The sequence below is a fragment of the Mytilus californianus genome, unplaced genomic scaffold, assembly GCF_021869535.1.
Source record: "Mytilus californianus isolate M0D057914Y unplaced genomic scaffold, xbMytCali1.0.p SCAF_14, whole genome shotgun sequence".
Taxonomy (NCBI): Eukaryota; Metazoa; Mollusca; class Bivalvia; order Mytilida; family Mytilidae; genus Mytilus; species Mytilus californianus.
The window spans coordinates 37,183,251-37,197,814 of NW_026262626.1; the positions used below are offsets into that span (position 1 = coordinate 37,183,251).

Consider the following 14,564-nt stretch of genomic DNA (forward strand, 5'->3'; position numbering starts at 1 on the left):
CTACTCACCACTTTTGCAAGATAATCCAAAGACAGTTTTTACCATAGAATGAATAGATGTAGCTACATTAATGTCATGCACGTCAGATTTCAGAGACAACTAATACGATATACGAGAGAAGAAAACACACATTTGACAGATGAATGGCGCTGTCTTTCAAATCATGAACTGTCCGTAAATCTAACTTCAAGTTGGTAACGTTGAAGACGATCCTTTATGATGCCAAAAGTATGGTCAAGTCAATCTTGATGTTCAAAAGATAGCGTCGACGAGACATTAACGTTTTTCTTGTTCATGAAAGCATAATTTATTTTGTATTAAAGCTAAAATCCTATAATGAGCAAAATACACGGACTTATTAACATAGACATGAATATTCTTAGAACACGTTTTTTGAAATTATACTGTCAGGTAAAGAAGGGATCTTTCCAGAGGCTCAAAGGACCCACCTAACACACGAAAATAAAATTCTTAATTTACACTCTTTCAGTTTCACATGTATATCAAAATCAGCACAAGGTTGTAGATGCTACATATCAATAAATACACCTAATTGGAGAACAATCCTTGTCAGCCGGAATAGCTCAGTTGGGAGAGCGTTAGACTGAAGATCTAAAGGCCCCCGGTTCAATCCCGGGTTCCGGCACGGAACAATCCGGCGGCTGGCAGGATATTTTTTGCTACTCACCACTTTTGCAAGATAATCCAAAGACAGTTTTTACCATAGAATGAATAGATGTAGCTACATTAATGTCATGCACGTCAGATTTCAGAGACAACTAATACGATATACGAGAGAAGAAAACACACATTTGACAGATGAATGGCGCTGTCTTTCAAATCATGAACTGTCCGTAAATCTAACTTCAAGTTGGTAACGTTGAAGACGATCCTTTATGATGCCAAAAGTATGGTCAAGTCAATCTTGATGTTCAAAAGATAGCGTCGACGAGACATTAACGTTTTTCTTGTTCATGAAAGCATAATTTATTTTGTATTAAAGCTAAAATCCTATAATGAGCAAAATACACGGACTTATTAACAATAACATAGACATGAATATTCTTAGAACACGTTTTTTGAAATTATACTGTCAGGTAAAGAAGGGATCTTTCCAGAGGCTCAAAGGACCCACCTAACACACGAAAATAAAATTCTTAATTTACACTCTTTCAGTTTCACATGTATATCAAAATCAGCACAAGGTTGTAGATGCTACATATCAATAAATACACCTAATTGGAGAACAATCCTTGTCAGCCGGAATAGCTCAGTTGGGAGAGCGTTAGACTGAAGATCTAAAGGCCCCCGGTTCAATCCCGGGTTCCGGCACGGAACAATCCGGCGGCTGGCAGGATATTTTTTGCTACTCACCACTTTTGCAAGATAATCCAAAGACAGTTTTTACCATAGAATGAATAGATGTAGCTACATTAATGTCATGCACGTCAGATTTCAGAGACAACTAATACGATATACGAGAGAAGAAAACACACATTTGACAGATGAATGGCGCTGTCTTTCAAATCATGAACTGTCCGTAAATCTAACTTCAAGTTGGTAACGTTGAAGACGATCCTTTATGATGCCAAAAGTATGGTCAAGTCAATCTTGATGTTCAAAAGATAGCGTCGACGAGACATTAACGTTTTTCTTGTTCATGAAAGCATAATTTATTTTGTATTAAAGCTAAAATCCTATAATGAGCAAAATACACGGACTTATTAACATAGACATGAATATTCTTAGAACACGTTTTTTGAAATTATACTGTCAGGTAAAGAAGGGATCTTTCCAGAGGCTCAAAGGACCCACCTAACACACGAAAATAAAATTCTTAATTTACACTCTTTCAGTTTCACATGTATATCAAAATCAGCACAAGGTTGTAGATGCTACATATCAATAAATACACCTAATTGGAGAACAATCCTTGTCAGCCGGAATAGCTCAGTTGGGAGAGCGTTAGACTGAAGATCTAAAGGCCCCCGGTTCAATCCCGGGTTCCGGCACGGAACAATCCGGCGGCTGGCAGGATATTTTTTGCTACTCACCACTTTTGCAAGATAATCCAAAGACAGTTTTTACCATAGAATGAATAGATGTAGCTACATTAATGTCATGCACGTCAGATTTCAGAGACAACTAATACGATATACGAGAGAAGAAAACACACATTTGACAGATGAATGGCGCTGTCTTTCAAATCATGAACTGTCCGTAAATCTAACTTCAAGTTGGTAACGTTGAAGACGATCCTTTATGATGCCAAAAGTATGGTCAAGTCAATCTTGATGTTCAAAAGATAGCGTCGACGAGACATTAACGTTTTTCTTGTTCATGAAAGCATAATTTATTTTGTATTAAAATCCTATAATGAGCAAAATACACGGACTTATTAACATAGACATGAATATTCTTAGAACACGTTTTTTGAAATTATACTGTCAGGTAAAGAAGGGATCTTTCCAGAGGCTCAAAGGACCCACCTAACACACGAAAATAAAATTCTTAATTTACACTCTTTCAGTTTCACATGTATATCAAAATCAGCACAAGGTTGTAGATGCTACATATCAATAAATACACCTAATTGGAGAACAATCCTTGTCAGCCGGAATAGCTCAGTTGGGAGAGCGTTAGACTGAAGATCTAAAGGCCCCCGGTTCAATCCCGGGTTCCGGCACGGAACAATCCGGCGGCTGGCAGGATATTTTTTGCTACTCACCACTTTTGCAAGATAATCCAAAGACAGTTTTTACCATAGAATGAATAGATGTAGCTACATTAATGTCATGCACGTCAGATTTCAGAGACAACTAATACGATATACGAGAGAAGAAAACACACATTTGACAGATGAATGGCGCTGTCTTTCAAATCATGAACTGTCCGTAAATCTAACTTCAAGTTGGTAACGTTGAAGACGATCCTTTATGATGCCAAAAGTATGGTCAAGTCAATCTTGATGTTCAAAAGATAGCGTCGACGAGACATTAACGTTTTTCTTGTTCATGAAAGCATAATTTATTTTGTATTAAAGCTAAAATCCTATAATGAGCAAAATACACGGACTTATTAACATAGACATGAATATTCTTAGAACACGTTTTTTGAAATTATACTGTCAGGTAAAGAAGGGATCTTTCCAGAGGCTCAAAGGACCCACCTAACACACGAAAATAAAATTCTTAATTTACACTCTTTCAGTTTCACATGTATATCAAAATCAGCACAAGGTTGTAGATGCTACATATCAATAAATACACCTAATTGGAGAACAATCCTTGTCAGCCGGAATAGCTCAGTTGGGAGAGCGTTAGACTGAAGATCTAAAGGCCCCCGGTTCAATCCCGGGTTCCGGCACGGAACAATCCGGCGGCTGGCAGGATATTTTTTGCTACTCACCACTTTTGCAAGATAATCCAAAGACAGTTTTTACCATAGAATGAATAGATGTAGCTACATTAATGTCATGCACGTCAGATTTCAGAGACAACTAATACGATATACGAGAGAAGAAAACACACATTTGACAGATGAATGGCGCTGTCTTTCAAATCATGAACTGTCCGTAAATCTAACTTCAAGTTGGTAACGTTGAAGACGATCCTTTATGATGCCAAAAGTATGGTCAAGTCAATCTTGATGTTCAAAAGATAGCGTCGACGAGACATTAACGTTTTTCTTGTTCATGAAAGCATAATTTATTTTGTATTAAAGCTAAAATCCTATAATGAGCAAAATACACGGACTTATTAACATAGACATGAATATTCTTAGAACACGTTTTTTGAAATTATACTGTCAGGTAAAGAAGGGATCTTTCCAGAGGCTCAAAGGACCCACCTAACACACGAAAATAAAATTCTTAATTTACACTCTTTCAGTTTCACATGTATATCAAAATCAGCACAAGGTTGTAGATGCTACATATCAATAAATACACCTAATTGGAGAACAATCCTTGTCAGCCGGAATAGCTCAGTTGGGAGAGCGTTAGACTGAAGATCTAAAGGCCCCCGGTTCAATCCCGGGTTCCGGCACGGAACAATCCGGCGGCTGGCAGGATATTTTTTGCTACTCACCACTTTTGCAAGATAATCCAAAGACAGTTTTTACCATAGAATGAATAGATGTAGCTACATTAATGTCATGCACGTCAGATTTCAGAGACAACTAATACGATATACGAGAGAAGAAAACACACATTTGACAGATGAATGGCGCTGTCTTTCAAATCATGAACTGTCCGTAAATCTAACTTCAAGTTGGTAACGTTGAAGACGATCCTTTATGATGCCAAAAGTATGGTCAAGTCAATCTTGATGTTCAAAAGATAGCGTCGACGAGACATTAACGTTTTTCTTGTTCATGAAAGCATAATTTATTTTGTATTAAAGCTAAAATCCTATAATGAGCAAAATACACGGACTTATTAACATAGACATGAATATTCTTAGAACACGTTTTTTGAAATTATACTGTCAGGTAAAGAAGGGATCTTTCCAGAGGCTCAAAGGACCCACCTAACACACGAAAATAAAATTCTTAATTTACACTCTTTCAGTTTCACATGTATATCAAAATCAGCACAAGGTTGTAGATGCTACATATCAATAAATACACCTAATTGGAGAACAATCCTTGTCAGCCGGAATAGCTCAGTTGGGAGAGCGTTAGACTGAAGATCTAAAGGCCCCCGGTTCAATCCCGGGTTCCGGCACGGAACAATCCGGCGGCTGGCAGGATATTTTTTGCTACTCACCACTTTTGCAAGATAATCCAAAGACAGTTTTTACCATAGAATGAATAGATGTAGCTACATTAATGTCATGCACGTCAGATTTCAGAGACAACTAATACGATATACGAGAGAAGAAAACACACATTTGACAGATGAATGGCGCTGTCTTTCAAATCATGAACTGTCCGTAAATCTAACTTCAAGTTGGTAACGTTGAAGACGATCCTTTATGATGCCAAAAGTATGGTCAAGTCAATCTTGATGTTCAAAAGATAGCGTCGACGAGACATTAACGTTTTTCTTGTTCATGAAAGCATAATTTATTTTGTATTAAAGCTAAAATCCTATAATGAGCAAAATACACGGACTTATTAACATAGACATGAATATTCTTAGAACACGTTTTTTGAAATTATACTGTCAGGTAAAGAAGGGATCTTTCCAGAGGCTCAAAGGACCCACCTAACACACGAAAATAAAATTCTTAATTTACACTCTTTCAGTTTCACATGTATATCAAAATCAGCACAAGGTTGTAGATGCTACATATCAATAAATACACCTAATTGGAGAACAATCCTTGTCAGCCGGAATAGCTCAGTTGGGAGAGCGTTAGACTGAAGATCTAAAGGCCCCCGGTTCAATCCCGGGTTCCGGCACGGAACAATCCGGCGGCTGGCAGGATATTTTTTGCTACTCACCACTTTTGCAAGATAATCCAAAGACAGTTTTTACCATAGAATGAATAGATGTAGCTACATTAATGTCATGCACGTCAGATTTCAGAGACAACTAATACGATATACGAGAGAAGAAAACACACATTTGACAGATGAATGGCGCTGTCTTTCAAATCATGAACTGTCCGTAAATCTAACTTCAAGTTGGTAACGTTGAAGACGATCCTTTATGATGCCAAAAGTATGGTCAAGTCAATCTTGATGTTCAAAAGATAGCGTCGACGAGACATTAACGTTTTTCTTGTTCATGAAAGCATAATTTATTTTGTATTAAAGCTAAAATCCTATAATGAGCAAAATACACGGACTTATTAACATAGACATGAATATTCTTAGAACACGTTTTTTGAAATTATACTGTCAGGTAAAGAAGGGATCTTTCCAGAGGCTCAAAGGACCCACCTAACACACGAAAATAAAATTCTTAATTTACACTCTTTCAGTTTCACATGTATATCAAAATCAGCACAAGGTTGTAGATGCTACATATCAATAAATACACCTAATTGGAGAACAATCCTTGTCAGCCGGAATAGCTCAGTTGGGAGAGCGTTAGACTGAAGATCTAAAGGCCCCCGGTTCAATCCCGGGTTCCGGCACGGAACAATCCGGCGGCTGGCAGGATATTTTTTGCTACTCACCACTTTTGCAAGATAATCCAAAGACAGTTTTTACCATAGAATGAATAGATGTAGCTACATTAATGTCATGCACGTCAGATTTCAGAGACAACTAATACGATATACGAGAGAAGAAAACACACATTTGACAGATGAATGGCGCTGTCTTTCAAATCATGAACTGTCCGTAAATCTAACTTCAAGTTGGTAACGTTGAAGACGATCCTTTATGATGCCAAAAGTATGGTCAAGTCAATCTTGATGTTCAAAAGATAGCGTCGACGAGACATTAACGTTTTTCTTGTTCATGAAAGCATAATTTATTTTGTATTAAAGCTAAAATCCTATAATGAGCAAAATACACGGACTTATTAACATAGACATGAATATTCTTAGAACACGTTTTTTGAAATTATACTGTCAGGTAAAGAAGGGATCTTTCCAGAGGCTCAAAGGACCCACCTAACACACGAAAATAAAATTCTTAATTTACACTCTTTCAGTTTCACATGTATATCAAAATCAGCACAAGGTTGTAGATGCTACATATCAATAAATACACCTAATTGGAGAACAATCCTTGTCAGCCGGAATAGCTCAGTTGGGAGAGCGTTAGACTGAAGATCTAAAGGCCCCCGGTTCAATCCCGGGTTCCGGCACGGAACAATCCGGCGGCTGGCAGGATATTTTTTGCTACTCACCACTTTTGCAAGATAATCCAAAGACAGTTTTTACCATAGAATGAATAGATGTAGCTACATTAATGTCATGCACGTCAGATTTCAGAGACAACTAATACGATATACGAGAGAAGAAAACACACATTTGACAGATGAATGGCGCTGTCTTTCAAATCATGAACTGTCCGTAAATCTAACTTCAAGTTGGTAACGTTGAAGACGATCCTTTATGATGCCAAAAGTATGGTCAAGTCAATCTTGATGTTCAAAAGATAGCGTCGACGAGACATTAACGTTTTTCTTGTTCATGAAAGCATAATTTATTTTGTATTAAAGCTAAAATCCTATAATGAGCAAAATACACGGACTTATTAACATAGACATGAATATTCTTAGAACACGTTTTTTGAAATTATACTGTCAGGTAAAGAAGGGATCTTTCCAGAGGCTCAAAGGACCCACCTAACACACGAAAATAAAATTCTTAATTTACACTCTTTCAGTTTCACATGTATATCAAAATCAGCACAAGGTTGTAGATGCTACATATCAATAAATACACCTAATTGGAGAACAATCCTTGTCAGCCGGAATAGCTCAGTTGGGAGAGCGTTAGACTGAAGATCTAAAGGCCCCCGGTTCAATCCCGGGTTCCGGCACGGAACAATCCGGCGGCTGGCAGGATATTTTTTGCTACTCACCACTTTTGCAAGATAATCCAAAGACAGTTTTTACCATAGAATGAATAGATGTAGCTACATTAATGTCATGCACGTCAGATTTCAGAGACAACTAATACGATATACGAGAGAAGAAAACACACATTTGACAGATGAATGGCGCTGTCTTTCAAATCATGAACTGTCCGTAAATCTAACTTCAAGTTGGTAACGTTGAAGACGATCCTTTATGATGCCAAAAGTATGGTCAAGTCAATCTTGATGTTCAAAAGATAGCGTCGACGAGACATTAACGTTTTTCTTGTTCATGAAAGCATAATTTATTTTGTATTAAAGCTAAAATCCTATAATGAGCAAAATACACGGACTTATTAACATAGACATGAATATTCTTAGAACACGTTTTTTGAAATTATACTGTCAGGTAAAGAAGGGATCTTTCCAGAGGCTCAAAGGACCCACCTAACACACGAAAATAAAATTCTTAATTTACACTCTTTCAGTTTCACATGTATATCAAAATCAGCACAAGGTTGTAGATGCTACATATCAATAAATACACCTAATTGGAGAACAATCCTTGTCAGCCGGAATAGCTCAGTTGGGAGAGCGTTAGACTGAAGATCTAAAGGCCCCCGGTTCAATCCCGGGTTCCGGCACGGAACAATCCGGCGGCTGGCAGGATATTTTTTGCTACTCACCACTTTTGCAAGATAATCCAAAGACAGTTTTTACCATAGAATGAATAGATGTAGCTACATTAATGTCATGCACGTCAGATTTCAGAGACAACTAATACGATATACGAGAGAAGAAAACACACATTTGACAGATGAATGGCGCTGTCTTTCAAATCATGAACTGTCCGTAAATCTAACTTCAAGTTGGTAACGTTGAAGACGATCCTTTATGATGCCAAAAGTATGGTCAAGTCAATCTTGATGTTCAAAAGATAGCGTCGACGAGACATTAACGTTTTTCTTGTTCATGAAAGCATAATTTATTTTGTATTAAAGCTAAAATCCTATAATGAGCAAAATACACGGACTTATTAACATAGACATGAATATTCTTAGAACACGTTTTTTGAAATTATACTGTCAGGTAAAGAAGGGATCTTTCCAGAGGCTCAAAGGACCCACCTAACACACGAAAATAAAATTCTTAATTTACACTCTTTCAGTTTCACATGTATATCAAAATCAGCACAAGGTTGTAGATGCTACATATCAATAAATACACCTAATTGGAGAACAATCCTTGTCAGCCGGAATAGCTCAGTTGGGAGAGCGTTAGACTGAAGATCTAAAGGCCCCCGGTTCAATCCCGGGTTCCGGCACGGAACAATCCGGCGGCTGGCAGGATATTTTTTGCTACTCACCACTTTTGCAAGATAATCCAAAGACAGTTTTTACCATAGAATGAATAGATGTAGCTACATTAATGTCATGCACGTCAGATTTCAGAGACAACTAATACGATATACGAGAGAAGAAAACACACATTTGACAGATGAATGGCGCTGTCTTTCAAATCATGAACTGTCCGTAAATCTAACTTCAAGTTGGTAACGTTGAAGACGATCCTTTATGATGCCAAAAGTATGGTCAAGTCAATCTTGATGTTCAAAAGATAGCGTCGACGAGACATTAACGTTTTTCTTGTTCATGAAAGCATAATTTATTTTGTATTAAAGCTAAAATCCTATAATGAGCAAAATACACGGACTTATTAACATAGACATGAATATTCTTAGAACACGTTTTTTGAAATTATACTGTCAGGTAAAGAAGGGATCTTTCCAGAGGCTCAAAGGACCCACCTAACACACGAAAATAAAATTCTTAATTTACACTCTTTCAGTTTCACATGTATATCAAAATCAGCACAAGGTTGTAGATGCTACATATCAATAAATACACCTAATTGGAGAACAATCCTTGTCAGCCGGAATAGCTCAGTTGGGAGAGCGTTAGACTGAAGATCTAAAGGCCCCCGGTTCAATCCCGGGTTCCGGCACGGAACAATCCGGCGGCTGGCAGGATATTTTTTGCTACTCACCACTTTTGCAAGATAATCCAAAGACAGTTTTTACCATAGAATGAATAGATGTAGCTACATTAATGTCATGCACGTCAGATTTCAGAGACAACTAATACGATATACGAGAGAAGAAAACACACATTTGACAGATGAATGGCGCTGTCTTTCAAATCATGAACTGTCCGTAAATCTAACTTCAAGTTGGTAACGTTGAAGACGATCCTTTATGATGCCAAAAGTATGGTCAAGTCAATCTTGATGTTCAAAAGATAGCGTCGACGAGACATTAACGTTTTTCTTGTTCATGAAAGCATAATTTATTTTGTATTAAAGCTAAAATCCTATAATGAGCAAAATACACGGACTTATTAACATAGACATGAATATTCTTAGAACACGTTTTTTGAAATTATACTGTCAGGTAAAGAAGGGATCTTTCCAGAGGCTCAAAGGACCCACCTAACACACGAAAATAAAATTCTTAATTTACACTCTTTCAGTTTCACATGTATATCAAAATCAGCACAAGGTTGTAGATGCTACATATCAATAAATACACCTAATTGGAGAACAATCCTTGTCAGCCGGAATAGCTCAGTTGGGAGAGCGTTAGACTGAAGATCTAAAGGCCCCCGGTTCAATCCCGGGTTCCGGCACGGAACAATCCGGCGGCTGGCAGGATATTTTTTGCTACTCACCACTTTTGCAAGATAATCCAAAGACAGTTTTTACCATAGAATGAATAGATGTAGCTACATTAATGTCATGCACGTCAGATTTCAGAGACAACTAATACGATATACGAGAGAAGAAAACACACATTTGACAGATGAATGGCGCTGTCTTTCAAATCATGAACTGTCCGTAAATCTAACTTCAAGTTGGTAACGTTGAAGACGATCCTTTATGATGCCAAAAGTATGGTCAAGTCAATCTTGATGTTCAAAAGATAGCGTCGACGAGACATTAACGTTTTTCTTGTTCATGAAAGCATAATTTATTTTGTATTAAAGCTAAAATCCTATAATGAGCAAAATACACGGACTTATTAACATAGACATGAATATTCTTAGAACACGTTTTTTGAAATTATACTGTCAGGTAAAGAAGGGATCTTTCCAGAGGCTCAAAGGACCCACCTAACACACGAAAATAAAATTCTTAATTTACACTCTTTCAGTTTCACATGTATATCAAAATCAGCACAAGGTTGTAGATGCTACATATCAATAAATACACCTAATTGGAGAACAATCCTTGTCAGCCGGAATAGCTCAGTTGGGAGAGCGTTAGACTGAAGATCTAAAGGCCCCCGGTTCAATCCCGGGTTCCGGCACGGAACAATCCGGCGGCTGGCAGGATATTTTTTGCTACTCACCACTTTTGCAAGATAATCCAAAGACAGTTTTTACCATAGAATGAATAGATGTAGCTACATTAATGTCATGCACGTCAGATTTCAGAGACAACTAATACGATATACGAGAGAAGAAAACACACATTTGACAGATGAATGGCGCTGTCTTTCAAATCATGAACTGTCCGTAAATCTAACTTCAAGTTGGTAACGTTGAAGACGATCCTTTATGATGCCAAAAGTATGGTCAAGTCAATCTTGATGTTCAAAAGATAGCGTCGACGAGACATTAACGTTTTTCTTGTTCATGAAAGCATAATTTATTTTGTATTAAAGCTAAAATCCTATAATGAGCAAAATACACGGACTTATTAACATAGACATGAATATTCTTAGAACACGTTTTTTGAAATTATACTGTCAGGTAAAGAAGGGATCTTTCCAGAGGCTCAAAGGACCCACCTAACACACGAAAATAAAATTCTTAATTTACACTCTTTCAGTTTCACATGTATATCAAAATCAGCACAAGGTTGTAGATGCTACATATCAATAAATACACCTAATTGGAGAACAATCCTTGTCAGCCGGAATAGCTCAGTTGGGAGAGCGTTAGACTGAAGATCTAAAGGCCCCCGGTTCAATCCCGGGTTCCGGCACGGAACAATCCGGCGGCTGGCAGGATATTTTTTGCTACTCACCACTTTTGCAAGATAATCCAAAGACAGTTTTTACCATAGAATGAATAGATGTAGCTACATTAATGTCATGCACGTCAGATTTCAGAGACAACTAATACGATATACGAGAGAAGAAAACACACATTTGACAGATGAATGGCGCTGTCTTTCAAATCATGAACTGTCCGTAAATCTAACTTCAAGTTGGTAACGTTGAAGACGATCCTTTATGATGCCAAAAGTATGGTCAAGTCAATCTTGATGTTCAAAAGATAGCGTCGACGAGACATTAACGTTTTTCTTGTTCATGAAAGCATAATTTATTTTGTATTAAAGCTAAAATCCTATAATGAGCAAAATACACGGACTTATTAACATAGACATGAATATTCTTAGAACACGTTTTTTGAAATTATACTGTCAGGTAAAGAAGGGATCTTTCCAGAGGCTCAAAGGACCCACCTAACACACGAAAATAAAATTCTTAATTTACACTCTTTCAGTTTCACATGTATATCAAAATCAGCACAAGGTTGTAGATGCTACATATCAATAAATACACCTAATTGGAGAACAATCCTTGTCAGCCGGAATAGCTCAGTTGGGAGAGCGTTAGACTGAAGATCTAAAGGCCCCCGGTTCAATCCCGGGTTCCGGCACGGAACAATCCGGCGGCTGGCAGGATATTTTTTGCTACTCACCACTTTTGCAAGATAATCCAAAGACAGTTTTTACCATAGAATGAATAGATGTAGCTACATTAATGTCATGCACGTCAGATTTCAGAGACAACTAATACGATATACGAGAGAAGAAAACACACATTTGACAGATGAATGGCGCTGTCTTTCAAATCATGAACTGTCCGTAAATCTAACTTCAAGTTGGTAACGTTGAAGACGATCCTTTATGATGCCAAAAGTATGGTCAAGTCAATCTTGATGTTCAAAAGATAGCGTCGACGAGACATTAACGTTTTTCTTGTTCATGAAAGCATAATTTATTTTGTATTAAAGCTAAAATCCTATAATGAGCAAAATACACGGACTTATTAACATAGACATGAATATTCTTAGAACACGTTTTTTGAAATTATACTGTCAGGTAAAGAAGGGATCTTTCCAGAGGCTCAAAGGACCCACCTAACACACGAAAATAAAATTCTTAATTTACACTCTTTCAGTTTCACATGTATATCAAAATCAGCACAAGGTTGTAGATGCTACATATCAATAAATACACCTAATTGGAGAACAATCCTTGTCAGCCGGAATAGCTCAGTTGGGAGAGCGTTAGACTGAAGATCTAAAGGCCCCCGGTTCAATCCCGGGTTCCGGCACGGAACAATCCGGCGGCTGGCAGGATATTTTTTGCTACTCACCACTTTTGCAAGATAATCCAAAGACAGTTTTTACCATAGAATGAATAGATGTAGCTACATTAATGTCATGCACGTCAGATTTCAGAGACAACTAATACGATATACGAGAGAAGAAAACACACATTTGACAGATGAATGGCGCTGTCTTTCAAATCATGAACTGTCCGTAAATCTAACTTCAAGTTGGTAACGTTGAAGACGATCCTTTATGATGCCAAAAGTATGGTCAAGTCAATCTTGATGTTCAAAAGATAGCGTCGACGAGACATTAACGTTTTTCTTGTTCATGAAAGCATAATTTATTTTGTATTAAAGCTAAAATCCTATAATGAGCAAAATACACGGACTTATTAACATAGACATGAATATTCTTAGAACACGTTTTTTGAAATTATACTGTCAGGTAAAGAAGGGATCTTTCCAGAGGCTCAAAGGACCCACCTAACACACGAAAATAAAATTCTTAATTTACACTCTTTCAGTTTCACATGTATATCAAAATCAGCACAAGGTTGTAGATGCTACATATCAATAAATACACCTAATTGGAGAACAATCCTTGTCAGCCGGAATAGCTCAGTTGGGAGAGCGTTAGACTGAAGATCTAAAGGCCCCCGGTTCAATCCCGGGTTCCGGCACGGAACAATCCGGCGGCTGGCAGGATATTTTTTGCTACTCACCACTTTTGCAAGATAATCCAAAGACTGTTTTTACCATAGAATGAATAGATGTAGCTACATTAATGTCATGCACGTCAGATTTCAGAGACAACTAATACGATATACGAGAGAAGAAAACACACATTTGACAGATGAATGGCGCTGTCTTTCAAATCATGAACTGTCCGTAAATCTAACTTCAAGTTGGTAACGTTGAAGACGATCCTTTATGATGCCAAAAGTATGGTCAAGTCAATCTTGATGTTCAAAAGATAGCGTCGACGAGACATTAACGTTTTTCTTGTTCATGAAAGCATAATTTATTTTGTATTAAAGCTAAAATCCTATAATGAGCAAAATACACGGACTTATTAACATAGACATGAATATTCTTAGAACACGTTTTTTGAAATTATACTGTCAGGTAAAGAAGGGATCTTTCCAGAGGCTCAAAGGACCCACCTAACACACGAAAATAAAATTCTTAATTTACACTCTTTCAGTTTCACATGTATATCAAAATCAGCACAAGGTTGTAGATGCTACATATCAATAAATACACCTAATTGGAGAACAATCCTTGTCAGCCGGAATAGCTCAGTTGGGAGAGCGTTAGACTGAAGATCTAAAGGCCCCCGGTTCAATCCCGGGTTCCGGCACGGAACAATCCGGCGGCTGGCAGGATATTTTTTGCTACTCACCACTTTTGCAAGATAATCCAAAGACAGTTTTTACCATAGAATGAATAGATGTAGCTACATTAATGTCATGCACGTCAGATTTCAGAGACAACTAATACGATATACGAGAGAAGAAAACACACATTTGACAGATGAATGGCGCTGTCTTTCAAATCATGAACTGTCCGTAAATCTAACTTCAAGTTGGTAACGTTGAAGACGATCCTTTATGATGCCAAAAGTATGGTCAAGTCAATCTTGATGTTCAAAAGATAGCGTCGACGAGACATTAACGTT

General features: G+C 37.5%; 21 non-coding genes across 21 annotated transcripts; all 21 read left to right on the forward strand.

Moving 5' to 3' along the window:
- Positions 1 to 573: 573 nt before the first annotated feature.
- Trnaf-gaa (transfer RNA phenylalanine (anticodon GAA)) lies at positions 574 to 646 on the forward strand. The gene has a single exon. It is a non-coding gene; the product is annotated as a tRNA-Phe (tRNA).
- Positions 647 to 1,259: 613 nt separating this feature from the next.
- On the forward strand, positions 1,260 to 1,332 carry Trnaf-gaa (transfer RNA phenylalanine (anticodon GAA)). The gene has a single exon. It is a non-coding gene; the product is annotated as a tRNA-Phe (tRNA).
- A 607-nt stretch (positions 1,333 to 1,939) lies between these two features.
- Positions 1,940 to 2,012, forward strand: Trnaf-gaa (transfer RNA phenylalanine (anticodon GAA)). Its single transcript has one exon. It is a non-coding gene; the product is annotated as a tRNA-Phe (tRNA).
- Positions 2,013 to 2,613: 601 nt separating this feature from the next.
- On the forward strand, positions 2,614 to 2,686 carry Trnaf-gaa (transfer RNA phenylalanine (anticodon GAA)). Its single transcript has one exon. It is a non-coding gene; the product is annotated as a tRNA-Phe (tRNA).
- A 607-nt stretch (positions 2,687 to 3,293) lies between these two features.
- Trnaf-gaa (transfer RNA phenylalanine (anticodon GAA)) lies at positions 3,294 to 3,366 on the forward strand. The gene has a single exon. It is a non-coding gene; the product is annotated as a tRNA-Phe (tRNA).
- Positions 3,367 to 3,973: 607 nt separating this feature from the next.
- Trnaf-gaa (transfer RNA phenylalanine (anticodon GAA)) lies at positions 3,974 to 4,046 on the forward strand. Its single transcript has one exon. It is a non-coding gene; the product is annotated as a tRNA-Phe (tRNA).
- Positions 4,047 to 4,653: 607 nt separating this feature from the next.
- Trnaf-gaa (transfer RNA phenylalanine (anticodon GAA)) lies at positions 4,654 to 4,726 on the forward strand. The gene has a single exon. It is a non-coding gene; the product is annotated as a tRNA-Phe (tRNA).
- A 607-nt stretch (positions 4,727 to 5,333) lies between these two features.
- On the forward strand, positions 5,334 to 5,406 carry Trnaf-gaa (transfer RNA phenylalanine (anticodon GAA)). Its single transcript has one exon. It is a non-coding gene; the product is annotated as a tRNA-Phe (tRNA).
- Positions 5,407 to 6,013: 607 nt separating this feature from the next.
- On the forward strand, positions 6,014 to 6,086 carry Trnaf-gaa (transfer RNA phenylalanine (anticodon GAA)). The gene has a single exon. It is a non-coding gene; the product is annotated as a tRNA-Phe (tRNA).
- Positions 6,087 to 6,693: 607 nt separating this feature from the next.
- Positions 6,694 to 6,766, forward strand: Trnaf-gaa (transfer RNA phenylalanine (anticodon GAA)). Its single transcript has one exon. It is a non-coding gene; the product is annotated as a tRNA-Phe (tRNA).
- A 607-nt stretch (positions 6,767 to 7,373) lies between these two features.
- Positions 7,374 to 7,446, forward strand: Trnaf-gaa (transfer RNA phenylalanine (anticodon GAA)). The gene has a single exon. It is a non-coding gene; the product is annotated as a tRNA-Phe (tRNA).
- Positions 7,447 to 8,053: 607 nt separating this feature from the next.
- Positions 8,054 to 8,126, forward strand: Trnaf-gaa (transfer RNA phenylalanine (anticodon GAA)). The gene has a single exon. It is a non-coding gene; the product is annotated as a tRNA-Phe (tRNA).
- Positions 8,127 to 8,733: 607 nt separating this feature from the next.
- Positions 8,734 to 8,806, forward strand: Trnaf-gaa (transfer RNA phenylalanine (anticodon GAA)). The gene has a single exon. It is a non-coding gene; the product is annotated as a tRNA-Phe (tRNA).
- A 607-nt stretch (positions 8,807 to 9,413) lies between these two features.
- Positions 9,414 to 9,486, forward strand: Trnaf-gaa (transfer RNA phenylalanine (anticodon GAA)). The gene has a single exon. It is a non-coding gene; the product is annotated as a tRNA-Phe (tRNA).
- A 607-nt stretch (positions 9,487 to 10,093) lies between these two features.
- Trnaf-gaa (transfer RNA phenylalanine (anticodon GAA)) lies at positions 10,094 to 10,166 on the forward strand. The gene has a single exon. It is a non-coding gene; the product is annotated as a tRNA-Phe (tRNA).
- A 607-nt stretch (positions 10,167 to 10,773) lies between these two features.
- Positions 10,774 to 10,846, forward strand: Trnaf-gaa (transfer RNA phenylalanine (anticodon GAA)). Its single transcript has one exon. It is a non-coding gene; the product is annotated as a tRNA-Phe (tRNA).
- A 607-nt stretch (positions 10,847 to 11,453) lies between these two features.
- Trnaf-gaa (transfer RNA phenylalanine (anticodon GAA)) lies at positions 11,454 to 11,526 on the forward strand. The gene has a single exon. It is a non-coding gene; the product is annotated as a tRNA-Phe (tRNA).
- Positions 11,527 to 12,133: 607 nt separating this feature from the next.
- Trnaf-gaa (transfer RNA phenylalanine (anticodon GAA)) lies at positions 12,134 to 12,206 on the forward strand. Its single transcript has one exon. It is a non-coding gene; the product is annotated as a tRNA-Phe (tRNA).
- Positions 12,207 to 12,813: 607 nt separating this feature from the next.
- On the forward strand, positions 12,814 to 12,886 carry Trnaf-gaa (transfer RNA phenylalanine (anticodon GAA)). Its single transcript has one exon. It is a non-coding gene; the product is annotated as a tRNA-Phe (tRNA).
- Positions 12,887 to 13,493: 607 nt separating this feature from the next.
- On the forward strand, positions 13,494 to 13,566 carry Trnaf-gaa (transfer RNA phenylalanine (anticodon GAA)). The gene has a single exon. It is a non-coding gene; the product is annotated as a tRNA-Phe (tRNA).
- A 607-nt stretch (positions 13,567 to 14,173) lies between these two features.
- On the forward strand, positions 14,174 to 14,246 carry Trnaf-gaa (transfer RNA phenylalanine (anticodon GAA)). Its single transcript has one exon. It is a non-coding gene; the product is annotated as a tRNA-Phe (tRNA).
- Positions 14,247 to 14,564: the final 318 nt, after the last annotated feature.